General features: G+C 36.7%; 1 protein-coding gene and 1 non-coding gene across 2 annotated transcripts in view; one reads left to right on the top strand and one right to left on the bottom strand.

The window, feature by feature from the left end:
* CHSY3 (chondroitin sulfate synthase 3) overlaps positions 1–26,753 on the top strand; it is a 264,209-nt gene that overhangs the window by 70,101 nt on the left and 167,355 nt on the right. The window lies entirely within an intron of this gene.
* Positions 24,453–24,559, bottom strand: LOC130842357 (U6 spliceosomal RNA). Its single transcript, XR_009050410.1, has one exon. It is a non-coding gene; the product is annotated as a U6 spliceosomal RNA (small nuclear RNA).

Genomic DNA, 26,753 nt, shown 5'->3' with positions numbered 1-26,753 from the left:
AAGGGGATGTATTTTTATATCATCCTGGCAAAAATGCAGGAGAACAATCCTGATGTCTGTTATTGGCAGTATTAAAAGCAGAGAAGATTGATTAGAACCAGGAGTCCTGTCCCTTCAATATATCCTGTGTTTTATGGCTGGAGCAACTGTTTGTAGTTACTTTCACCTTTTGTGGCTTTGGCTTTTAAATCTCTGATCTGCCTAAAGGTTTTGTTCAAAAGAACCAAACCAGTTCTAATTGCAACATGCTGGTCTATTTGAGGCAATTTCCTAGCAAATCCCGTCATGCCATGTTATATCAAATTGTGCTCTAAGTTGTAGTTCTAGGTTTAAATTCTTACACATATTCTTTATTATTATTATTAGAGATAAAATAACAACAAAGTTTTGTTTAGTGTTTTGAGTGCTTGAGTGTTCTGTGTTCAGTGTTTCTAGAGTTTTTGAATAGCAAACTTTTCTTCAGTGTTTTTCTTTTTTTTTTTAATTTCAGGTAAATCATTTTAATGCTTTTAATTGGGTGGTTTTCTTTTTTATAAATTTATTTAGCTATTTATTGGCTGTGTTGGACCTTCGTTGCTGTGTGCAGGCTTTCCCTAGTTGTGGTAAGTGGGTGCTACTCTTCGTTACAGTATGCGGGCTTCTCATTGCCATGGCTTCTCTTGTTGCGGAGCACAGGCTCTAGGCACGTGGGCTTCATTAGTTGTGGCACATAGGTTCAATAGTTGTGGCTCGTAGGTTCTAGAGCACAGGCTCAGCAACACGGGCTTAGTTGCTCCATGGCATGTGGAATCTTCCTGGCCCAGGAATCGAACCTGAGTCCCCTGCGTTGGCAGGCAGATTCTTAACCATTGAGACACCAGGGAAGTCCTTCTTCAGTGTTTTAAGACTCAACAAAACTGTTCTAAATGCTTTATAAATATTACCACTTAATTTTCATCCCAACTCTAAGAAATGGGTACCTAGTATATGAGAAAATTGAGCTCAGAAAATTGAAGTGATTTTCTCAAGTTTGTATGGCAACTTAATATGTGTTGGAATCAGGATTCTAGTTTTAGTCATTCATTGACTGCAGCACCTGTTACCCACTACACTCTATCTTTTAAGAAGAATCTGTTTCCTTAGCATGTGTGCATCTTCAGAGAGGCTGCCTTTATTCCTGTTAGACAGTGAATGTGCACTGAGAGATTTCCACTGCATTCAGTAAACCCCTCTCAATTCACAAGTTGGAACACTCTGGATTTGTGTGTTTGGGTATTTTGTTTTCTTTTTCTTTTCTCTCCTCTCTCCCTCCTTGCTTCTTTTCATTTCCCTTCCCTCTCTCAACTTCTAGATAAAGAGCATGAACCATTCTTAGAACCAAACAGACCTCATTTCAAGGCCTGGTTTTGTCTTTTGTTCACCACCTTATTTTGGGAAAGATACTGAACTTCCCTGGGACTGTTTTCCCATCCTAAAAAAAAAAAAAAAAAAAAAAAAAAAACGGGGCTTCCTAGGTGGCGCAGTGGTTGAGAATCCGCCTGCCAATGCAGAGGACATGGGTTCGATCCCTGCTCCAGGAAGATCCCACATGCCACAGGAGCAACTAAGCCCGTGTGCCAAAAACAAAAACAAAAAAAAAAAACCAAAAAAAAAAAAACAAAAACGGTAGTAATCCTTGTCAGAGTAATTTCCATTTAAGTGATTTTGTGTCTGAGAAGGTCTTAACCACAGTAGCTGTTGTTATTATGATTAAGTTTTGTTATTTTGTCCATATTATTACCTTAGGTCACCTTGGAGCCTCACTTTCAAAGCTAATGTCATTGATACACACAGCCAGTATAGCCCAGTTGCTTTGTCACCTCTTTAGAGCTAATGGGATAGTTTGCTTATAAGATCTCTTGAGAAGCTGTGTTATTTCAGACACCATCTGTGAATGTCTTCACAAACTGTACAAGAAGCCCAGTGGGACATGGTGGTGTTTTTGCCTCTTGGAACCCTGGAGTTGTTTGGATGTGTGGATGTGTTTATTTTAACATCTTCCTACATTTTAAAATGTTGTAGAACTAAATGCTAGCAACAGTTTCTGTCTCCCAACCAGTATACTGGACTTTTTTTTTTTTTTACTTTTTTATTGAATTATAGTTGCTATACAATATTATATAAGCTCCAGATGTACAATATAGTGATTTACAACTTTTAAAGGTTATAGTCCATTTATAGTTGTTAGAAAATATTGGCTATATTCCCCATTTTGTACAATATATCCTTTTAGCTTTTTTTTAAGGATTTATTTATTTGTTTATTTATTTATTAAGCTCTTTATTGGAATATAATTGCTTTATACTCTTGTACCAGATTTTGAGGTACACCAAAGTGAATCAGCTGTATTTATACCTATATCCCCATATCCCCTCCCTCCTGCGTCTCCCTCTCACCCTCCCTGTCCTGGCCCTCTAAGGCATCACCCATTATCAAGTTGATCTCCCTTTGTTATATAGCAACTTCCCACTAGCTATCTATTTTATAGTTGGTAGTGTATATATGTCCATGCTACTTTCTCACTTCTTCTCAGCTTCCCCTTCGGCCCCACTCGCACCCGGTGTCCTCCAGTCCGTTCTCTGCATCTGCATCCTTATTCTTGCCCTGTCACTGGGCCCATCAGTACCTTTTTTTTAGATTCTGTATATATGAGTTAGCATACAGTATTTGTTTTTCTCTTTCTGGCTTACTTTGCTCTGTATGACAGTCTCTAGGTCTATCCACCTCATTACATATAGCTCCATTTCATTGCTTTTTATGGCTGAGTAATATTCCATTGTATATATGTGCCACATCTTCTTTATCCATTCATCCGCTGATGGGCATTTAGGCTGCTTCCATGTCCTGGCTATTGTAAAAAGTGCTGCAATGAACATTATGGTACATGTTTCTTTTTGAATTATGGTTTTCTCTGGGTATATGCCCAGCAGTGGGATTACTGGGTCATATGGTAGTTCTATTTTTAGTTTTTGAAGGAACCTCCAAACTGTTTTCCGTAGTGGCTATACCAACTTATATTCCCACCAACAGTGCAGGAGAGTTCCCTTTTCTTCACACCCTTTTCAGCATTTATTGTTTCTAGATTTTTGCACCACGGAAGAAACCATAAACAAGACAAGAAGACAGCCCTCATAATGGGAGAAAATACTTGCCAACAAAGCAACTGACAAAGGATTAATCCTCAAAATATATAAGCAGCTCATGCAGCTTAATACCAAAAAAGCAAATAACCCAATCCACAAATGGGTGGAAGACCTAAATAGACATTTCTCCAAAGAAGACATACGGATGGCTAACAAACACATGAAAAGATGCTCAACATCACTAAGCATTAGAGAAATGCAAGTCAAAACCACAATGAGGTATCACCTTACATTGGTCAGAATGGGCATCATCAAAAAATCTAGAAACAATAAACGTTGGATTTTTTTTAATTTGGTTTCCTGGTTCATTCTTAGAACTTATTTGAAAAGTGCACAGCCCAGTTCTGTCTTCACGAACATCATAGATAAGTTTCATGTGGTCAAGTTTTTGAGGAAGAAGCCTTCTAAACCAGATTGGATGTTTCAAGAAATTTATTATCTTAATGGTAAACACATAGCAATCCTAACATCTGCCATACCCAGTACATGCTCTTATATCATTGGTTTTACTTTCTTTCCTTTATAGCACTTTTCCTATCTGTAACAGCCTTATTTGTTTTCTTGTTTATGATGTGTTTTCTCCACCATACTCAAAGACTAATAAAAGTAGAGATCTTTTGTGACTTATTTTCAATATCCCTAGTGCAAGGCACAGCTTCTGAATTTACATGACTTTTTTGAACTAATGAATGAAACCGTGTGAAGTGCCAGTGTCTGGCTCCATAACTGTGCCTTCTGTAAATGTTTGCTAGTTTCTTTCTCCTTCTTGAATCATCTTTGCCTAAAATTCTGGTGATTGAAATCTACCAATGGATAGATTTCTCAGATAACTCAGAGCATATTTAAGAACATATAGCTCTTTTGTGTCATTCTTGAGGATGACATTTTTTTAGCAAGTTAAAGAAAACCAGACCACTATCTGCACTTATTTTATAAAATCAATATATGCCGTATATATGAACAATATATAATAGCCACTTCATCTTCTCTCAGACAGTAAAATTCCAGGGGCAATGCTACTCATTGTTTAAATTGTCTTTTCTCAAGCTAGTTTTTTGTTTTTGTTTTCTTTTTCATTGAAAAATTCGTATCCATGCATAGATTTAAAAAGTCAAGCAAAAAGAAACAGTACAATGACATGGAAGTCTCTTTGCCACCTCAGACCCCTTGGCTTCATGCCTAGAAATGATCAAGTATTTAATTTGCAGTAACTTAACAGTGAAATATTCAGAAACATTTTAACTCTTATGCCAGCGTCAATGTTTGTGAATGAATGAATACTACATTCAAGGTTATAACCGTTGGTTATTTTTCCCCACTTAACAGTATGTATCTTTCAGATCTTACTATATTTGTATATGAAGATTTGATTCTTTTTAAAAATGTGCAGTGTTTCATTGTGTGGATATAATTTCATTTATTGAATCAGTCTGTTAATGAACATGAAGACAGTTTATAGTTTCCAGTCTTTGTTTCAAAAACAATGCTGCAATATATATTACTAAAATATTTTTATATGCACATTTAAATATACCCATAGGGTGAATTCTTGAAATAAACTGTTGGGTCAAAGGATTTGTGCTCTCACAGTGATAATAGATCTTGCCAAACTTTACTCCAAGTCAGTTACCACAATTTATATTCCTTCCATGAATCTATGAAAGCACCTTTTAGGCCAGCTACTCACCAATATTGTTTATGATCAGTCTTTTTGAATTTTGTTAATCTGATTAGTGAGAAGTGGCAGGTCATTCTTGAGCTGTTTTAACTTGCATTTTTTATGTAAGAGGCTTTTCTTACTCATTTGTAAGAACACCTCATTTAGTACAAGTGTTGGTTCTTTGTCTGCCATGTGTGGCAAAATTCTTCTTTCAGTTTGTTGTTGAGACTCTTTTTAAAAAAGTTTTTACCATATTCTTCATGAATAGTTTTTAAAAATATGTAGTTATTAATTTTTTCTAAGGATTCTCCCTGAGATCTCATTCTCAGTGGTCTCTCAGAGCACCCATTAATAGCACTTAGCACAATAGAATTCCATCTTTGTGTGTGATTATTCATCTACTTTCTGTCTTGCTCACTGGCCTGTAAACTCCACAAGGTCAGGCAGTATCTTTCTGCAACTCCCTGTAATGTGCCCATAGTGCCTGCCTGCTATTAAGAGTCTCTTAGGAAATGTTTGTTGAGTGAATAAAGGAGGGAAGTAATAAGTAATATGACATATTTCATTAACCTTAAATATGTGAGTATATTCAGAGCGTGTATTTATCACAGGCTCAAGTCCCAGTGGCATGTAAATATATCTTAAAAAAGAAAAAAATGATCCTCAATCCAGTTTATGTCAGGACAAATCATCGAAGACTATATTTGAAATCATTTCGTATTTGCTCTAAGAACTACTGGTTTTTGTAAGGCTGTGGCTTATTTGGTTGTCATTTCTCTCTTACACAGCATCACTTTGTTCATTCAGAAAGCTAAGGTCTGCTGCTTGCCAAGAAACTTGTGATGAATTTCATCATGATGTCTCAGTAACAGCTAACTTTGAACCATGGTGAAAAAACATTTTTCATAAAGATGATCACTGTATTCAAAGAACTCATGACTTTTTAAAAGAACAGACACTTAGTTTTCAAAGATGATGAGGACTAATAAATGTTTTACCTTCTGTTGATTTTTATGAGAGAGAAGGGTATGCTAACTCTCTTTTTCCATCTCTTAGTTTAAAAGCATTTTAGGATTTTGGTGTAAATTTTTGAAAAGCTGCACTGTAAAAATAACACTTTCAGTAGCAGGTACAAATAACAAGGTGGATAAAATGAGGGTGTATAATCTTTATTTGACTATCAGTAACTCAGGAGTTAATGACTAGAATTATCTCTGATTTTAAATTTCAAGTCAACCCAAATGTATACTTTATTTTAAAAATTCACATTATTCCTGTAAGTTTAAAAGATCTTTCTAACATGGATTTCTATTCAGATGTAATCTGTCTATTACCTTTAATTATGTATTAGCTGTATTTATTATGTATTCATTCCCCCCCCCCCCCGCCCCGCCACCGCCCCGTCCTCTCTCCCTCCCTTCCTTCCTCACCTGGGTGACCTAGAGAATGACCGTTATTTTACAGACTGTAGTAAGAGCCAGGTATACTTCCTGGGTTCTTTTTGATGTGTGTGCTCACAAATTTAGGCAAAGGGCTCCACCTCTCAGCCCTCAGGTTCCTTGGAGGTTAAATTCATTCTCACAAGAAAGGAAAGATTATCTGAGAAGTAGTCATGATTCAAAAAGTTTTAGAATTAGTGTCTCTCTGGAATTCATTTTTTTAAATTATCCTTTTTTTTTTTTTTTGGAAGACATTTGGTAAGTGGGCTATTGAAGAAATTACCAGATGATGGAGATGTTGACAATGACATATTCGATTTTGTCATTTTGTGCCTGTGGCAGGGATTGGTACCAGGATCCAGTGAAGGGCCCGGGGTGGGAACCAAGATAAGCTGGACCTCACTGAGTTTGTCTTGCCCTCCTTCCTTTATTTTTTATTCTTTTACCCTTCCTTTATCCCACAAGAATAGTACCAAGTGAGCATTCTGTGAAAATTGATATATTGTTGCTTCCAGTAAGAGGGTAGGGTAATAGGTATTGAGTAATTTAAAAGCCTATGTATTAGCAGTTTTCCATAGTTCATAAAAGTAATAGCAAATTATTTTTAAAAGATTATTTTTATGCTCATAAAAATTGGCTTCTCTTATTCTGAATATGCCCTCACCAATAGCTTTCTGTATTTTTAGGTTAGGGGAATACAAATGTCTATATCCCTGCAGTTGACATTCAGAGATTGAACCCACAAACATTATCCCATGTAAACCAAAAAGGGCAAAAAAAATAAAAAAGTAGCTAAAACAGTTAGTTAAAATTCTGCCTGGTTTCCTTTAGTTTATTGATATGTGAGTCAATGCTTATATTTACATTTGAATTACTCTCCTTTTAACCCATGACTTTCGCAATGGAAGATGACATTGTGTTGCCTATATATGAAGGTAAGGCAAGGTGGCTTCTTTCTGTGTTTCTGTTGTTTCATATGAGAACCATCTGGGTTTCTGCATTTTATGGCCCAGGGTTCAGGGCAAATTCTACACAGCCTCCATAGTTAAGGAATAGAGTTTATTGGGATAATATACCTCGCCAAAGATCAACAAGAGAAGAGAAAGTGTGGGGCCCTCTTTTCCTCCTGTGATTCCATACAGAAATGTGTCAAGGCTGGGGTGCTTCTGGGGACACACTGTCAGAGGGGGACACACAGGCTGATGGGTGCCAGAGAACCTGAATTTAGGATGCCTGCTGTTTAAAAGCCTGGAAATGCCAGCTACCCAGAGTTGCAGACCCTAGAACATCTGCTTTTACAGTTCCCTCTGTAGGTAGATGCAAGTCATGGGAAACTAAGCCTGCTTGGCCCCTCCTGTCAGGAGACAGGGGAGCCCCCATCCCAGCCAACTCGTTGTCTAGGCAGCCAGAATGTTCCCAGCGTCATTCTCAGGCAGTCCTGATCCTCATACTGTGACGGAGGAGCCAGTGAGAGCAAATTAGAATCTAAAGAGACAAAGTTTAATGGTTGAAACCTGAGACGTATTGTTTCCCTTCCTTCCTTCCTTCCTTCCTTCCTTCCTTCCTTCCTTCCTTCCTTCCTTCCTTCCTTCCTTCCTTTCTTTATTCTTTCTTTCTAGGGTCTTATTATTTTAATTTACATACCCACCTTTCCAAACTAACAGCTGTGCTCCCAAATAGCTTTATGTTTTCATTTCTTGTTTTTGAATTACCATTTCTGTTTTCCCTTTCTCTAAATGTCTTGTGTCTAGTCCTGGTTTCTTCTTGTCCCTTTGCAAACAGAAATGTTATCTGGACGTCTCAGATAACTTTCTGCTCAAACTGATTTGTTCTAAGCTGTCCTGCAACAACTGAAACTCAGCTGTGTTATCGTGAGAAACCGTGTCCTGCTTTTTGATGTTGTGATAGGATTGTTGCCTGTTGAATTGTTAGGACTCCAGACAGGATGTCCATGACAGTCCAGGTTCTTGTTTTCAAATCTGTAATGTGGTCAGCAGCTTGATTACTCAGGTCATGAGTTTTTCATGAGGAACATGCCATGCGGCAGTTGCCTTTGCTGGTATGTAAAGGGGATGTGTGATGTTTTTGTTTCCTTTGGATGGACTTGAGGCTTTCAAAGAGCCATATTTTATAGTTGCTTGTGGGGTTTAGTGTGGTCAGAGTGCCCTTTTACTCTTGGATCTGGTAGATGATCAACTTAAATGGTGAACTGATTCGGGGGTAAAAAAAAAAAAGCCATTACCTGAAGCCTTCTCTGAGGGGGTCTCATGGCAGTGGTTCAGGTTAGACTTAGCCAAGGGCAGGGTGGCATTGGGCCTGTGGGTGGCCATCTGGCTCCTGGGCTAAGTGCTAGGTCAGCTAATGGGGGAGATCCCATTTCCTTCTGTCCTCAAGTGCTAAGGAGGTAAGCCAGATAGGATAAAACAATATTTAATTAAAAAATAACAAAGCAAAACAGAAAAATTATCCCAAAGAATAGAAGGAGAAGAATTTTAAAGTTCTTCTGTAGGCACTTTGGGACGTTGTAGTCCGATTTTTCTGACCTTTGTATAAGGAGGAAAATTAAATGTCCCATGACAGGGCTGGCTTATGCACCTTAGAGCACCCGAAAGTTAATTTTGACCTACACAGATTTTTTTGAGATACCATCCTTTGAGATGTCATGAATCAATTTTTATCCTCTTTTATTTTTTAAGGATGATTTGTTCCTTTACTTGTTCGAAAATAGATATTAAAGAATTAGCATTTTTGATAACTTATTATAAAATCTCATGTTTATCTCATGCTTAAACCAAAAAAACACCGATGCAAGACTTTTACCAGGAGTCAGTCTAACTGTAATGCTCACTGTTGAAAAGTGGACAGTTCAGAGGGATGCTGACAGCTACTACGGTCATTTTAGTGCTGAAATTTGAGATTCAAAAAACTTGTTTCCTTGAGTGAAATTGATATATAGGAAATTCAATAAGTCATTAAGCAAACTAAAATACACTTTGTAAACATCTTATTCTTGGTCCACGTTGCAGAGAAAAATTTCTTATGTGACCGAGAGGTGTTCACTTTCTTTTTTCTTCATCCTTTACTGAGGTACAAATGATAAATGAAATTTTAAGATATTTAAGGTGTGCATCATGATGATTTGATAGACATATACATTGTGAAAGCATTTCCTCCTTTCACATCCATCGCCTCACATATTTATCTTTTTGTGTGTGTGTGAGAACACTGAAGTTCTACTCTCTTAGCAAATTTCAATTATACAATGCAGTGTTATCAACTATAGTCACCATATAATACATTAAATCCTCAGACCTTGTTAATCTTATAGCCAAGAGTTTGTACCCTTTTACCAACCTCTCCTTATTTCCCTGTCCTCCAGACTCAGCAATCACTTTTCTACTCTTTGTTTCTATGAATTTGACTTTTTTTTTTAGAATCCACATAAAAGTGATACTATGCAATATTTGTGTTTCTCTGTCTGACATTTCACTTAGCATAGTGCCCTCAAGTTTCATCCATGCTGTCACCAATATCAGGATGTGCTTTCTGAATAATATTCAGAAATATTCCTGGCTGAATGATATTCAATTTTATACATACCACATTTTCTTTTTTATTTTATTTTATTTTTTATTTTTTAAGCTCTTTATTGGAATGTAATTGCTTTATACTCTTGTGCCAGTTTTTGAGGTACACCAAAGTGAATCAGCTGTATTTATACACATATCCCCATATCCCCTCCCTCCCGCGACTCCCTCCCACCCTCCCTATCCTGGCCCTCTAAGTCCTCACCCATCATCAGGTTTATCTCCCTATGTTATGCAGCAACTTCCTACTAGCTATCTGTTTTACAGTTGGTAGTGTATATATATCCATGCTACTCTCTCAATTCATTCCAGCTTCCCCCTCACCCCTTCCCAACCCTGTGTCCTCAAGTCCGTTCTCTACATCTGCATCTTTATTCTTGCCCTGTCACTGGGTTCATTAGTACCATTTTTTAGATTCCATATATATGAATTAGCATACGGTATTTTTCTCTTTCTGGCTTACTTTGCTCTGTATGACAGACTCTAGGTCTATCCACCTCATTACAAATAACTCCATTTCATTCCTTTTTATGGCTGAGTAATATTCCATTGTATATTTGTGCCACATCTTCTTTATCCATTCATCTGTTGATGGGCATTCAGGTTGCTTCCATGTCCTGGCTATTGTAAATGGTGTGGCAATGAACAATGTGGTACATGTTTCTTTTTGAATTATGGTTTTCTCTGGGTATATGCCCAGTAGTGGGATTACTGGCTCATATGGTAGTTTCATTTTTGGTTTTGAAGGAATCTCCAAACTGTTTTCCGTAGTGGCTATACCAACTTATATTCCCACCAACAGTGCAGGAGAGTTCCCTTTTCTCCACACCCTCTCCAGCATTTATTGTTTCTAGATTTTTTGATGATGGTCATGCTGACAGGAATACAACATTTTCTTTGTCCACTCATTCATCAGTGGAGACTTAGGTTGTTTCCATGTCTTGCCTATTGTGAATAATGCTTTTTAATGAACATGGGAGTGCAGATATCTCTTTAAGATCCTGTTTTCATTTGTTGGATACATTGCCAGAACTGAGATTGCCATATCATATGGTAGTTTTATTTTTAATTTTTTGAGGAACCTCCATGCTGTTTTGTGTAGAGGCTGCACCAATTTACACTCTCACCAGCAGTGCACAAAAATTCCTTTCTCTCCACATCCTTACCAACACTTGTTATCTCCTATCTTTTTGAGAATAGTCATTCTAAGGAGTGTAATGTCATACCTTATTGTGGTTTCGGTTTTTCCACATTCCTGATGATTAGTGATGTGGAGCACCATTTTATATACCCGTTGGCCATGTGTATGTTTTCTTTGGAAAAAATGTCTATTTAATCCTCTGCCCATTTAAAATTAGATTTTTTTTCCTGTTGCGTTGTGTGAATTCTTTATATATTTTGAATATTAATCCTGTATCAGATATATGATTTGCAACTAGTTGCTCCCATTCCATAGGTTGCCTTTTCTTTGTGTTGATGATTTCCTTTGCAGTGCAACTTTTTAGTTTGGTGTAATGCCACTTGTTTATTTTTACTTTTGTTACCTTTGCTTTTGGTGTCAGATCCACAAAACTCAATGCTAAGACTGATGTCAAGGACCTTACACTCTTTGTTTTCTTCTAGGTGTTTTACAATTACAGAATTTAAACTTTTCATCCATTTTGAGTTGATTTTTGTGGGCAGAGTAAATAGAGATACAGTTTCATTCCTCTACGTGTGGCTGTCCGGTTTTCCCAACAATCTTTATTGAAATTTTAGAATTGCCCAAAATATCACATATAACATGGATATTTATTCATTTAAAGACTAGTTGAATAGGATAGCTGTTTCGTTTCATTTTGTTTTTGTTTTTCCTTTGAGAACATTGATTATTTGAGGCCTGTACCTGGAATATGTTCTGAAACATGTGAAGCCAGATAAATTGAACATTCTCTGGATGTATGCAGTCTTTAAGCTTGCTTTAATTTATTACATTTATTTGTAATTTATATAATTTATTTACTTACATTTATTTATAACTTAAATAATTTGTATTTATTTAATTTATTTATTTACACTGTAACTCTTGAAATGCTAAAATTTAGGAAGGAATTTGTCTCTTGTTTTTTGTTTTGGTTTTTTGGATTCTCTGTATAGTGACCATTCAACCACTTTTCTTAAACTATATTTTTTTCTTATCAGATCCATAGAGTATGAAGTTGACTGAGTGGCAGATAATGAATAGTGCAACTTCTTTCATTAAATAAGCTTGCATTTTGCAGTATTTTTCTACCTTTGAGTGTCAGTGACATAGTTCTATTTACTTTGAAAATTTTAAATCCTCTAGAGTAGACATGCAGATAGAAACTTGATCTTTATTAATGACTAAATGATAAAGTAAAAAAGTAAGTAAACCATAGAAGCTATAGTTACCTAGCTATTTCTTTGTTTTTCCTTCTGTTTTTATTTGTTAATAACATCTGCTTGAACAAGGAGGAGATAGGATGAGACAAAAATATGAGATTTTTTTAGGGTAAGAATCAGAAGACCTAAAAATATTCCAGTTTTTAAAATTGGTATTTGGGGATTGAGGTGATTCTGAGTTATTTAGTTGCATATCTCTAAAAATGAATCATTTTCAGTGTGAATATTTTAAAGTGATTTGAATTTTGTTTAGGAGACTGGGAAATAAAATTTACATGACTAGAAGATAATGAGATAAGGCTTGAATAGACTTGTCACTTTAAAATTATATTTATGCATGTTTTAAATTTATTTTCTGTTACCTAATATCCTCATATAATAATCTCGTTTTGTATGTAGCAATTTTTTATGATATGTGAGTAACCTTATACCATTATATCAAGTTAAATGATGGACTAAGTGAATATTATCTGAACATTATCTGAACATGATGGTTTGTGTGTATACTTAACATTACGTAATTTGAGAATTCTATTTAAACAGCACATATTAAAACTTTATAATAAACTTTTAAAAGATATGATGAAGTCCAGTTTTGCAAAAATCACCATTATTTATGTTAAGAAATTAGCTGAGATTTTAAAAAGTCATTCTTTAAAAAAAGCTATTAATATTTTTAATCAAAATAAAAGTTCTTTTTTTAAAAAGTCACTCCTGTAGTAAACATTGCTGTACATGACTCAACACAGTACTGAATTTCAATTTAAATTTACATTAACATTCTGGCACTATTATGGAACTTCAAAAGCCTATGAGGTTTACAAATTAGTTATTTCTTTTTAATTGCATTTTTAATCTACAGGTATTCCTGGTAAGATTTCAAATTCAAGTACTTGAAAAGAGTCTTACAATCTTTATTTTGTATGTTTAGATCTGCAGTCAGGCAATAATGAATAACTTCTGTCCTAAGCACTCTTAACACTCGGCTGCAAATTGGAAGTGTGGTCAATTCTAAAACTCTATTGAAAGAGGGAGGTATTGCTCATATAATCCCCAAATAATTTATTTTGGGCTATCGAATACATTAATTCATGCCTTTTTTCTTTTTAGTTTATCTCCATTGTGTTATTGTGTCATACTCATCGCCTCCCTTGCTTCTTTAGAGTATTCCTAAAGGTAACGGGAATCCCAGCGGCATAAGACATAAAGCTTAGTCTACTGGGCAAATTGTGCAGAGAAAGGTTAAAAAAAACATGGTTGCACACACTAGTGTGTGTGGAATGTGTGTGCCAAAAGTAAATATAAGCATTGCAGGAAGTAGGTGGATATTTGGGATATTGGGGTTTTAGGGTAGTCAGTGAATTTCATGTTCTTGGATTGTACTTGGGTATAACTTCAGGACTGGGCTCAACATAAGCAGAAAACAAGGAGGAAATTTATCCAGGCAGTGGAAATTTGGGTTAAGAGGTGGAGTTAGGACTGTGCATACAATGTTTGTCTGGAAGAGGACAAGGTCCTGTAGTGTGACACAGGGTGACAGAGATGAAGCAGTGTCAGGCTGAAGAGTTTGTTCTCTGAGGCTCCTGAAGGTCTTTGGGTGAGGGCAACAAGTACTAAGGAACCAGTTGTGTCAGATGGATCAGAAGGTGGTGAGCTTTATGAGGATCTGGGTTGGGGCCATGTGTTTGAAAAAGTTTTATAAGATAACAGTTTATGCTACAGATTTTGATTACTACACCTCGCAATATTGAAACTGTTAATAAAATTTTGTGTTTTCTAAATACTGTGTTGAATTACCCAAAAGATAGATGAAGCCCACATGTAGCACATCAGCAAAATATCCTCAAAATTATCTTATGAAAGAATTTAATATTTTTAAGAATGAAATTGGAGTATTCATTAGTGGAAAAAAATCAGAGCTTTATACTTTTAAATTTTATTATTGTCATTTTAAATTGCATATAGAAAGGGGTGTATTTTCAGTGTTTGGGGCCTCTAGAGAGTTTATCTAATCCTGTGTAGATATAATCAGTAATGAGGGGCCTCTAGCCTACAGTGCTAGATGACCAGTGGCTCTTAAATGTTAATGTCATACTAATCATCCAGGATTCTTGTTAAAAATACAGATTCTGATTCAGTATATTTGGAGTGGGGCCAGAGTCTGCCTTTCTGACAAGCTCCCAGGTGATACCAATGATGTATGTATGTTCTTGGATTACACTTTGAGTAATAAAATGGAATTTTCAACAAGTTAGTCTCTTAATGTACAGTACATGGACAACAGCATACACCATGTTGCTATGTGTTAATTTGTATTTAAAGTATTGTTCTAAGATTCTATCCAACCACCTTTAAATACTGTGAAAGACTCAGCATTCTCTTATTTTGTTTCTTTACATTGTTTTAATTGTTTATTCAATTACTAATCTGTTGTGCAGGGCAAAAAGTTGTAAAAGATGTTATCACCCTTAAGAAATTTCCATTTAAAAGGGGAGATAAAGACACATAATCAGGAAATAAGGCTGTGCATAGATTGTATGATAGATAGCTTCTGGAGTGAGTAGATAAAGCAGTGTGGCACAGCTGGTATTTTTGTTTATCCACTGCTTGAGAATACGATTGTTTTTTTTGGTTTTTTAAAAAATATTTATTTATTTATTTATTGACTGCATTGGGTCTTCCTTGCTGCGTGTGGGCTTTCTCTAGTTGCAGAGAGTGGGGGCTACTCTTTGTTGCAGTATGCTTTTCTTGTTGCGGAGCATGGGCTCTAGGTGCCTGGGCTTCAGTAGTTGTGGCATGTGGGCTCAGTAGTTGTGGCACATGGGCTTAGTAGCTCCATGGCATGTGGGATCTTCCCAGACCAGGGCTCGAACCTGTGTCCCCTTGTTGGCAGGCGGATTCTTAACCACTGAGCCACCAGGGAACCCTGGAGAATATGATTGTTAATAATAATAACATTCAAGGGAAGGAAGGCACCTAGAGTGCCTGAAATATAGAGATCACACTGAGGATTAATTAGACATGAGACTAAAATGGTGTGTTAGACCTAGGATTGCTGCTTGGATTTTATTTAGTAGGCAGCGGGCACCATCCTTGAAAGGCTTTTGGGACAATAGAGGAGATTGGGAAGGAGGTGCTGGTAGAGGCAGAGTGAGCAACAGATAGATCAGAATCTCAATATGGGGCATTGTTTAGGTGGTATTGGCGAGAGCCTGAAGATAGGTCTTTTAGGAGAGAGCCTGAAGATAGTTGGGTCTTTTAGGAGACTACTTGTAACCATCCAGGCCTGACAAGGACCAGGATGAGGGCAATAGCCATGGAAATTGAAAGACACTGATATAACCCAGATTTATGTGGGTTTTACTTTTTTTCTTTTTACTAGTTTCTTTTATGGCATTCAAAGTCCTTTCAGGAAAAGGATAGTATTGGCATGTCTTCATTTGTTTGTGTGTTTTATATTGCGGCTGTGCAGATACGGAGGTTCGAGTGTGAAAGGTTTGTGTTTAGGATGCTGCCTGCCTCCAGATACTCTAGAGTCTAGTGGCTGCACCATATTTAGATTCCTGCTGCTTGTTTTTCCCCACTCAGAATCTGAGATTCCCTAACAAGCTAGTTTCTCCATTGCCGCAGGCTTTCTTGAGTCATTAACGTTCCCACTGCCTCTCCAGCAGGTCTTTTACTGTCTGCAGACACTTGGAGGGTGGGGGGGACTTTCTTATCCTGGTGGCGTGGAAAGCAATGAAAGAGAAAATTTTACTTCGCTGAACTGATCTCCTGAGAAGTCCTTATTATTTTTATTTTCTCCAATAAGAAAGTTTGACAGGCTTTTAAAGTCTCTTTTCAAGGAAATCTCACTTCGTATTCCTTTCTCTTGACCAATGTTTATACTTATTGTTTCCTTTAGAGATCTTGAATGCTAACATTCTGAAGTAAATTTTTTAAATGTCTATAAACAATCTTTTGTTGCAGAACACAAAGCTTCTAAAACATAGCTTTGTAGCACATTTAAATACAAAATAAGATATTAAACAGGGACATTAAATGGATTTAACACAAGAACTTCAGAAAGTAACAAAAACAGCTTTGTTTGTACTTACTCTTACAGTATCACCAGAAAATGAGAAAACCATCCCTAATGCCCTTCAAACTTTTTTGAACAAGGAAACTGACTCCTAAGAGAATGAGGTTGAAGGACAGGTGATTCCTTTGTAGTAACTACTGTGTTTCCTGTGAAGTGGCCCGGGGGTTACAGCTGGGTGCCGGCTGCCTGGTAATCTCATATGGGAATTGCCACTGAAGATTGCAGAGTGCATTTTTTAGGTCCTATTATTTTTTAGTAGGCAAGCTTCTCCTAACTTAACTATTTTGTTTTCCTCCTTATAGAGAGAATGTGATTTGATATTTGTTTAAATATCAAACATCAAGTAGAAAGATAGTAAGTAGGTCCTTATTTGCCAAATGAATCACTATGTCTCTTGCCTAGATAGACATCTCCTGGTGTTTTAATGAGTATCCAGAAATGTTTCTGTTTACATTTAAAACATCCATTCATCTCCAACTATTTAACGTACGTGATGAATAACTATGAGATGGTCCTAGTGATTGAGCTAGTAATGAACACTTTTGCAGCACTCTGCTTCTGCTTCAACCTGTGCTTTGCATATGCTGCTGTAGCTCTGTCCCTCTGAATGAACGTATTCTTCTTATGAAAGATTTCGTGATGATTATATTAGGTCAAACAGATTTCTTGGAGTTTTGTTATTTATAAAATGATTTGATATCCCAACTACCAGCCAGCCTTGTTGCTCTTTCGTGCTTATCCTAATATGTCGCCTAGGAAATATTTTTTTCCTAAAAAGTGTTATATTCCCATTTAAATAACTATTTTTACATCCGTTTGTTTGAGGAGGAGTTGCTCTTATAGCTACCATCAACATGGCAATATTTTTAGACCTTAGCATATATTCTAGGACAACTTATTTTGCCCTTATCTTTCTTTTCCCTTCTCTCCTCATGTGTTCTCTATCTCTGTGAATGGCAACATCAGCTACCCCACACTCAGCCCAGAACCCTGGGCATCCTTTGTCTTCCAGTACTCACTCATCCCCCACAATTATTACCTGGTCAATCTTATCTTAATATTCTTAATTCTGTTGCTTCTCCACTCTATTCTTTCTTCCTACTTAGCTCCCCTTCTCCTTAGTTCAAACCCCTATCCCTTCTCACTTAGATTATTGCAATTTCCACCTAATTAATCTATGTCCAGACTGGCCAGTCCTTAAACAGACTTACCCCACAAATGACAACCTGGTTCATGTTTTCCTGATAGAACTCCTTTTGGTTTTGCAACTAAAGCATCATAGAATATTTTCACTTGATCTCTGCATTGGAAACTTTTATAAAATTTTAATTTAGTGAAGATACGTTAGGTTGAGTACCAACTAAAGTTGTGTGCATCTTTGAAATCAGCAGTCCTGTGAGATGCCATGGTATTCTTCACAAAGCTCTGTGGTTTCACAATGATATTGTTCCATCCGGAAATAGTAGTTTGTAGATATTTTAAATATGCTTTAGAAAAATGTTAGGGATTTGGGTTGATTTATTGTGTATTATAATTCTTTCCACTTGAAATAATGGAAATTAAGCTGCAGTGAGCGTTTTGCTAAAGAATATCAGAACATCTAATTTTCATGGATTATTAATATTAAAAATAAGATGCATACACTTTCTCCACTTTGTTGTCTTAGAGATCTTACTAAAACACAAATTTGACCCCCGACTTCCCGTATTAAATTTTTTCTGGTTCTCCTACTTACTGTTGATTAAAGTTCAAAACCTGTTAGCTTGAGGAAAGCCTTCTGTACCTCCCCGTGACTTATCACACTGCCCTTCTGGCAGTCTTTTTCCACCCAGAACCACATGTGTCTGAATCACCTGAGATACATATTAAAATTATTAGTTCCCAGACTGTTCCCCAGATATGCAGAATCGGAGATTCTGGGAGTGAGGCCTAGGAATCTGGACCCTACCCCAAGCTCATAGATATGAAATCTGCTGACCTTCGCCTAAGCAGTAACCAGCTTCGGCTGGTGAAGTGCTTGTGTCATTCGCCTGGGAAGCCCCTTGCCTCTTCCCCTGACCCCTGCTCAGAGATGCTGCATGTCTGTGCTCACTTTTGTCCCTGTTCAGACTTTTATCTAAGGTCTCTCCACACCATAGTATTTTCAGTTATTTACATGTTTTTCTTTCTCAGCTCTGTTGGAGACTCTCAAGAGAAGGAGCCTTGTTTCACTCTGTGTTGTGTCTCCAGAACTTGGTGTGCAGTGAATGTCCATACAGAAGTGACTGACAAATAGATGGACAGAATCCTAGAATAGTATTATCTGCCAGGGTGATCAGCCTTGCAGGCAGGATCTCTGTTTATTTGTTGCTATATTTACATTTATGTTTTGTGCTCATATTTTATTACTTGCTTAAGATGATGGGTTTAGTCATAAGAATCTTATCCTGATTCACAACTCCAATAAGTATATATTACCATTATCTACATAATCTTGCTAAGGGATCATGGCCAAGTGCTGTACTAAGAAATTCTTGGTTTTGATGCCTATAGATGCTGTAATGTGGCCTTTACCACCACTACCAATAATGTGCCCCCAATTACTATTAATACTAGTTAATAATACTTAACTAGCAATATTGGAGCTTTTTTATTACTATTGTTTTCTGTTATAACTGAAATCCTGTTCTAACTACATTGGTGCAGCCTGATTTTTTTCTTCATATCCTGCTAAATATGAGAAGAGACTAAATGAAAAAAATTTGCTTTTCTTCAGTTTCCATGGTAATGGAGCTTCTTGTGTTTAACCAGTAAGAAATGCTAGCACAACCTGTTTTTTCTTTCTGTCTCTCTCATACACACACAATACATGCATACACACATGCGCGCACACACACACACATATAACTAACATACACTGCAAAAGTTTGTTCTGTCAAATCTTGTCAAAACTGGAATCAATTTTAATACTTCTTTTTGCTTCAGTTAATTTGCCTTACCTAGTGCTGTTTCCCTTATCAGGAAAGGGTAAACACTATCTAAATTCATGTTATGATAAATATTTAGAAAATGAGAAAGGAACAAATGTGTCATATTTTCAAAATATACTCCAACTTCATAAAAGTTACAAAGACTTTTACTTTTCTAATTATTGGGGTTTTAATAAAATTAGAAAGTAGATAGTTTTTATTCCTATTGTTTACTCATTGTCTTGCCAATATGCATTTTATGTAATTGTGTGCCCTCTCTTGGAAGGGTGCATATAACTGGTCAGACACATGGAGTTTGGTGGTAATTAACTACATTACTCTTTATAGGTGTGAATGAACTAGCTCATTTGTTGAGAAAGTAGATTAAATTTCTTCTGTCCTCTAAAAGGCTGAATTTGCTTTTAGAAATACCTCCCTTCATTACCAGGCCTGGATAGATTTGGCAATTTGATTTATAGTATTAATGTAGAAAATAATTTAATTCTGTACCAGTGAAGTTAGCAAATATCTGTTTCCACCTATACCAGCTTGTTCTTGTTAGTGATTTGGATTTGCCATGGCTACTAAAGATCTGTGCTCCCCATCCCCCTTCTAAAGTGTCTTTTTTTTTTTTTTATTGTGGCTGGCTGCTCAAAAGGGTCTTTAACTTGGAAGACTGTTAAGTTTGTTAGAATAGCTCTGTTTTGACCATTCTGGTCATTCCATTTCCTCTTGGAACATAATGTGTTCTTTCAGTTTTTCCTAGTAATTTTTCTTAAATGGTATCTTTAGAATTTTTCTGTTCCATTATTTTGGTTTTCTTTGGAAAGTCCAAAAAAGTAACCACTAGTTTGTTATCTATATCCGTGAATCTGTTTCTTTTTTTGTTACATTTGCTAGTTTGTTGTATTTTTTAGATTCCACATATAGGTGATATCATATAGTTTTTGTCTTTCTTTAACTTACTTTTAGCATAATACCCTCCAAGTCCATCCATGTTGTTACAAATGGCAAAATTTCATCCTTTCTTATGACTGAGTAGATTTTCACTGTGTGTGTATGTATATGTATGTATGTGTAGCTATATCTATATATGTATATCTATATGTGTGTGTGTATATATATATCTCACATCTTGTTTATCCATTCATCTGTTGATGGACACTTAGGTTTCTTCCATATCTTAGCAATTGTAAATAATGCTGCTATGAACATTGCATTACATGCAATGTAATGAAAACTCGATTTAGTGTTTTCATTTTCCTCAGATATATACTCAGGAGTGGAATTGCTGGGTCATATGGTAACTCTATATTTAGTTTTTTAAGAAATCTTCATACTATTTTCCAAAGTGGCTGTACTAGTTTACATTCCCACCAACAGTGTACAAGGGAAAAGATAGTTTTAAAGTCAGATAATGATGGATTCAAACTTGAGATGCCATAAACTTGACTTGAGATAGACTCATAAACTTGAGATACTGAGAGCCGTAAACAATGACTAGAATGTCCCTGGATATTCCTAGAGAAGACTTCTCAAAATCCTTGAAGACTTCATAATACCTCCTAGAATGTTCCAGGTTAGAATGGTTTCCTCTGAGGAATACTCTTAGATAAGGAGACCTTCAACTTCCCCTTTAGAAATGGGAAAATCTCTACATAGTCTTTGAGTATTTTTTATTTAATTAATTTTTAAATTTTCCCCACTCTTTGCAGGAAAAAAACCAAAAGAGGTTGAGGTGTTACCAATGCTGGTGAACCCAACTATAGGGAATTTAGTACATGTCAAGAGGTTTTGGGGTATACATTACTTCTACAGAAATTATACAAGGCAGAAGGGACCACAATCTGGCCTTTGATTCTGACTGTGCTGCAACTTAACTTTGTCAGAGGTCTGTTTTCCAATGTGTCTCACAATAGCGATCATGAAGCTAAATACAATGCAACAATAACAATAATAAGTGCAAAATATAATGGGAGATGAATTTTGGAAATGAATAAAGAATGTTTATGAGAATTTCAACTGTTTAAAACCATTGTGTTTAACATACAAAGGGCAAGAGCTCAACCAAGGTTAAATGAGAGCTAATCATTGTGCCTCATGCCTCTGATTTACAAATTTCAGTAAAACATATTCAAGCAGTGAATATAGGACACTGAAGTCTAAAACCATCTTCACAGGGTTTTAAAGACCATCCTGAGAAGTGCTGTGGGAATTAACATCCAGACTGTAATGTAACACCCTCCACTTTTTCCCCCTTGTTTTTGATCTCCTGTGTTATTAAAGTATGCAGAGAGGGAAAATGAGTCAGGCAGTTTAACCTAACATAGGTGGAAGCACTTGTTCTCTAAATATGCAGCATTAAAGTATGCATTATTTAAACATAACATAGCAACCCCCCTTTTTTTTTTTTTAACACAAAATAGCTCTTTAAAGGGAAATGCAAGTTTCATGGCATGAATGACTATGATGACTCATAGTATCACATTTTCCTAATATCAGGAATTAGAAGTGCCTCTCAAAGTTTTTGAACAGTTTATTCCACATAAAATAAGCAACCAATATAGATACCTTTTCTGGGTCCCACTTAATACCTCCTCTGTGCTAATCCAATGCCATTCCCATCTTTCCCTGTAATAAGATGGACACAGATGCTGAACACAGCTCTTGCTCCATGGAGGGCTCTCTTATTGCCTGTCTGGTAATTGTATAATTGTGTAACCCCTACCCCTAGGCAGATGTAACTTTTTTCCACATTAGGAATAACTTATCATCAAGGTTTTTTCCCCCAGCTTTTCCTACAGAGGTAGAATCCAATTTAAATTAGTTTGCTAAGATTTTAATATGGCAGTAGTTCACCTAAATCTTTTTAATATGAAAGCCCACTGCAGTGGCCTCTATTTTATTAAGTCTTTACTTGGCTATTATAAGGAAAATGTCTTGAGTGCTTTGAATGTGCAAGCCATTAGTTTGGGGAGGGTTACGGTAGGAGAGAGGATGATGGTCTGCCCCTGAGGCAGGCTCCCTGCGTCAGGCATTGTGTGGCGGTCTCATAGCGGCATCAAGTCTCCATTTAAACCTCAGTTAAGGAGACAGTATGACAGTGTTAATCACATTATGTTTTACAAAATGTACTTTTGCTGATTTCTTATTGACAATACGTAGAGTTAATTTTCTTCTAAATGCCTAGAAAAATGGCGAGAGATTAGACATTCTTTGTAACTGTGGATAGCATGAAAGAAAAAAAAAATTAGACAGAACAATGAGGCAGTCAGTTTCCTTTAAAGAATCTGCAGTTTGAGATAGGCAAATTCTTTTTATTTATTTGTTTGTTTGTTTGTTTATTTATTTATTGGCTGCATTGGGTCTTCATTGCTGCATGCAGGCTTTCTCTAGTTGCAGCAAGTGGGGGCTACTCTTCATTGCAGTGCTCAGGCTTCTCTTTGCAATGGCTTCTTTTGTTGCCGAGCACAGGCTCTAGGTGTGTGGGCTTCAGTAGTTGTGGCATGTGGGCTCAATAGTTGTGGCTCACAGGCTCTAGAGAGCAGGCTCAATAGTTGTGGCACACGGGCTTAGTATGCTCTACAGCATGTGGGATCTTCCTGGATCAGGGATCAAACCCATGTCCTCTGCATTGGCAGACAGATTCTTAACCACTACGCCACCAGGGAAGCCCAGATAGGCAAATTCTGACTGGTGCCTACCATTGCTCTGTCAACTACTATGTATAAACTTGAGCGACAGGGGAATTTAAAAGGTAACTGATATTACTGAGCACAGAAATAGCCCACCAACTCCAGCTCCAGTCCTCCTTGCAAGAGGAAATGTACCAAGGCCTTGGTAGGATTTACTGGGCAAGTTAATGATGTTGACAAATACTAAAAAGTGTTTTACTGAGTTAAGACATCTTTTCACATTCACCATTTAATTTAATCTTTGGGAAACACTATGAAATATATTGGACAGGTATTATTTTAATTCCAGTTTTGAAATGTTATCAGATGTTCAGTATTGCACAAGATCAAAACTGAGAGTAGCAGCGCTGTGATTAAATTCTGTTTTATGACTCTACAGTCATTAATTGGTTCTGCAAATGTTTGATGACATTATTTTATGGTCTAGAGCAGGTTTTACAGTGAAAAAGAAAACCAAGACTTTATCCCTTGAAAGAAATTGTGATAAATACATATTTTCTTTACCCTGTCATACTCATTCCTAGTGTCATATTAGGGACCTTTATGGCTTGGTGATCTAAGTATCCTTGTGGTTGGACTGCCCCTTCATTTGGCTTTTCACAAGCAAAAATAACAGAAGGATCCCAATTTGGATTTGGTGGAGCACTCAGTGAAGTCTCTCTAAAGAAGTCACCTTTAGGTTGAGACCTGGTGAAGTTAGCCATGTGGAAAACTCAGGGAAGGTTGTTCCAGGCAAAAGAAGCAACTCACAAAAGGGAACCTACCTAAGAAAGGTGACCAGCATAAGCAGAGTGAAGGAAGCAAGGAAGAGGGGGCCTCAGACAAGCTGGAGAACTAACAAGGGCCAGATTATGTGGGCCCTTGTTAGATTACCAAAAAAGACTTGCCTTTTAACAAAAAAGAAGTTGAGGAATTATTTAAGGGAGAAAAGTGGTACCCTCTGATTTAAGATCATTTTGGTGGCCATGTTGAGAATGGGCTGAGGGTCTGAGAAGGAAGCAAGGAGAGGTCAGTTTCACTATCACCAGTAGCACCATGCAGGCGTCTAGGTTAGAGATGGTGGTACTCCCTGGACCAGGGTAGTGAGGAAGAAGTGAATGGATGTGCAGGAAATCTCACGGGACTACATTGTCTCAAACCAAGGAAGGCTACTATTCATCTAGCTTTCCTGATATCTCTGACCCCCGCAGCCCAGCTCTCCTTTCCTTGAAATTTCTGCATTCCTATGGATTCCTTAACAGTTTCCTATAGCATTTATAAATAGGAATTACTGTTTATCCATAGTATCTCCTCTTTTTTTTTTTTTTTTTTTTGAACACAGTTCTTTTAATTCCAGGAATATCTCTTTTATATTATCTTTACCATATAAGGCAAGTTGCAACATAAAATATCATATAAATTCTCCCCTGAAACAATGACTGAAGGGAATTCTAGATTATTGGAGTTTGCTTTTCTTTTTTTTTTTTTTTTTTTTTTTTTTAAATATGGAACGCTTCACGAATTTGCGTGTCATCCTTGCGCAGGGGCCATGCTAATCTTCTCTGTATCGTTCCAATTTTAGTATATGTGCTGCCGAAGCGAGCACCATAGTATCTCCTCTTAATTACCATTTTGAAAAACATCACATTTTATTGCAAAAGTATTAAAATGTGAGTAATGAAGTGATTAAAATATCAACTGCTTTCACTGTAATTAAATACTGTAGTAAAGGAAGATAATCATTTTTTTAAATAAATTGCCTGCTGAAAACACTGGTGAGCAGGATTTCCTTCAATAGAATTCATTGCTTCACACCAGCAAAAAAAATATTATGGATTTATCATGTGAGATCTATAAATAGAAGTGGTATATTTTAGTGGTATTGATGTAAGTGGATTTATGCCTTCTAATTTCTGAGCCTAATTTGCCAATTCATATTCTTACAGGAAAATTATGTTTAATAACCATAGTCGAGAACCAATTCTCAGAAAATGGGATTTTGCCGTCCTTAAAATTGTATGTAACATTTTGGGCATTTTATACCAGGTTGTGTTTTTAAAATTAAGTTATTATAAATAAATTATAATAAAAAGTTGCCTTCCTTCTGAAAGTTTGGCAGATTAGTCTATTTAAATTTGTATTAAATAACACATGTAAATGAATACTTATAACATTTTATTATGTTATCACATTTTAAAAACCACTGGCTAGTTCACTTTTTTTTTTGTAGTTTGTGAGAAAAAAATATTATTTTTCCCAAGGGCTTTGTGTGTATCAATCTAATTTAAAGTAATGGAAGTGGGATGCTTAGTGTTCTCTTTTCCTGCACCTATGGCCTTCATCACTGAGGGTCCACTACCTCGTGTGACTTACCCTTGCAGCCCTTTATGGAACTCTGACTAAATGTATGTCCCAAGGCACCATGGTCAATTCAACCTTTGGGATTCTCTTGCACCTGGTACTTTTGCACAAGTTGGGAAGGAGTTTTATACTGGTACTTAAGAAATTCTGCTTTGCATCAAACTGAATAATTTTTATAACATGAGTCTAATGAACCTAGAGCAGATAAAGGACCTAGTCTTTTGTTTGGTATCTAGAAAAGTCTAAACCCTAGACAACTTTGTGAAAGGAGTATATAGTTAGTAAGAAAAATAGCCATGGCTCTGCTGGTTGTTATCTGGTCATTACAATGAGCATGATACTAGCAGAGGCCCTAAACCTCTCTGAGCGTTTATTTTATCTGTAAAATAAATGTGATAATAGGATTACTGTGAGGATTAAATTAAACACGGCATGCAGCAAAATTCCAGATGTGTAGCAGTTTTCAGTAATTATGAGATGATGATGATGGTGATGGTGATGATTGTTATTTGCTTGAGCATCCAACATGTTGCCTGGTGCATAATAGCTGTTTAATCATTGTTTTTGTTCAAGTGAAAAACCCAATTTAAATTGCTGTAGTGAAAGTGATAACGTATTATCTCACATCACTGAAATATCCAGGGGTGGTACTAGTTCCTGGTTCATTTGGAGAGTGTGCTGGGAAGAATCAATCAAAGTCAGTCAGTTTCTCTCTCTCTCTCCCAGCCTGCTCCCTCCCTCCCCCCTCCCTCCCTCCCTCTCCTATCATTTTCTGTGATTCTCTCTCTGTTATTGATACTTTCTGTTTTTGTCTCTGCTTTTGTCTCTGCCTCTTTGTTTCTGTCTGTGTTTCTCTCTCATTGCCTTTTCTCTCTCTAAAACTGTCTCCTTTTATCATTTCTCACATTGTCTCTTTCTTCCTGCCTCTATCTCTCTGCCTCTTTACATCTGTCTTTTTTCTCTTCTCCCCGCGCCCTCTTTCCCCTGCCTCTACTCCACTTTGTGTCTCTTCTCTTTGCCTCCTTCTCACTGTCTTTCTAGGTCTGTCCCTTTCTCACCTCATCTAGCCTGTATCCCTCCCACCTAATTTCCTGTTTGTTGGTTATAATCCTTGGCAGCCTCTGGTGTCAGGATGGCCTCTGACAGTTTGTATGGAAATCAGTGTTGGTGATCCCATAGAAGGAAGAGCAGTACTTCTTCCATACCTCCAGAAGAACCCCGTTTATCCCAGTCCCTCCAGGAGTAAGTGAAGTCCTCTTTTGCTCAGATATGGAGCCAGGAGCTTTGTTCCACCCAGATCTCTTCGACTCAAAATGGACTGTGTGTGACAATAATAAACACTCCAGTTTATTAGGTAGTTACTATGTAGCAGGCCCTGTGGTACACATTTATTATAATCTTATTATATTCTCATAACGTCTTTGAGTGTTTAGAACCAG

The sequence above is a fragment of the Hippopotamus amphibius genome, chromosome 1 (genome assembly GCF_030028045.1).
Source record: "Hippopotamus amphibius kiboko isolate mHipAmp2 chromosome 1, mHipAmp2.hap2, whole genome shotgun sequence".
Lineage (NCBI taxonomy): Eukaryota > Metazoa > Chordata > Mammalia > Artiodactyla > Hippopotamidae > Hippopotamus > Hippopotamus amphibius.
Note: the sequence above shows the minus strand (reverse complement) of the source record. Positions and strands in the feature narration are given on the sequence as shown.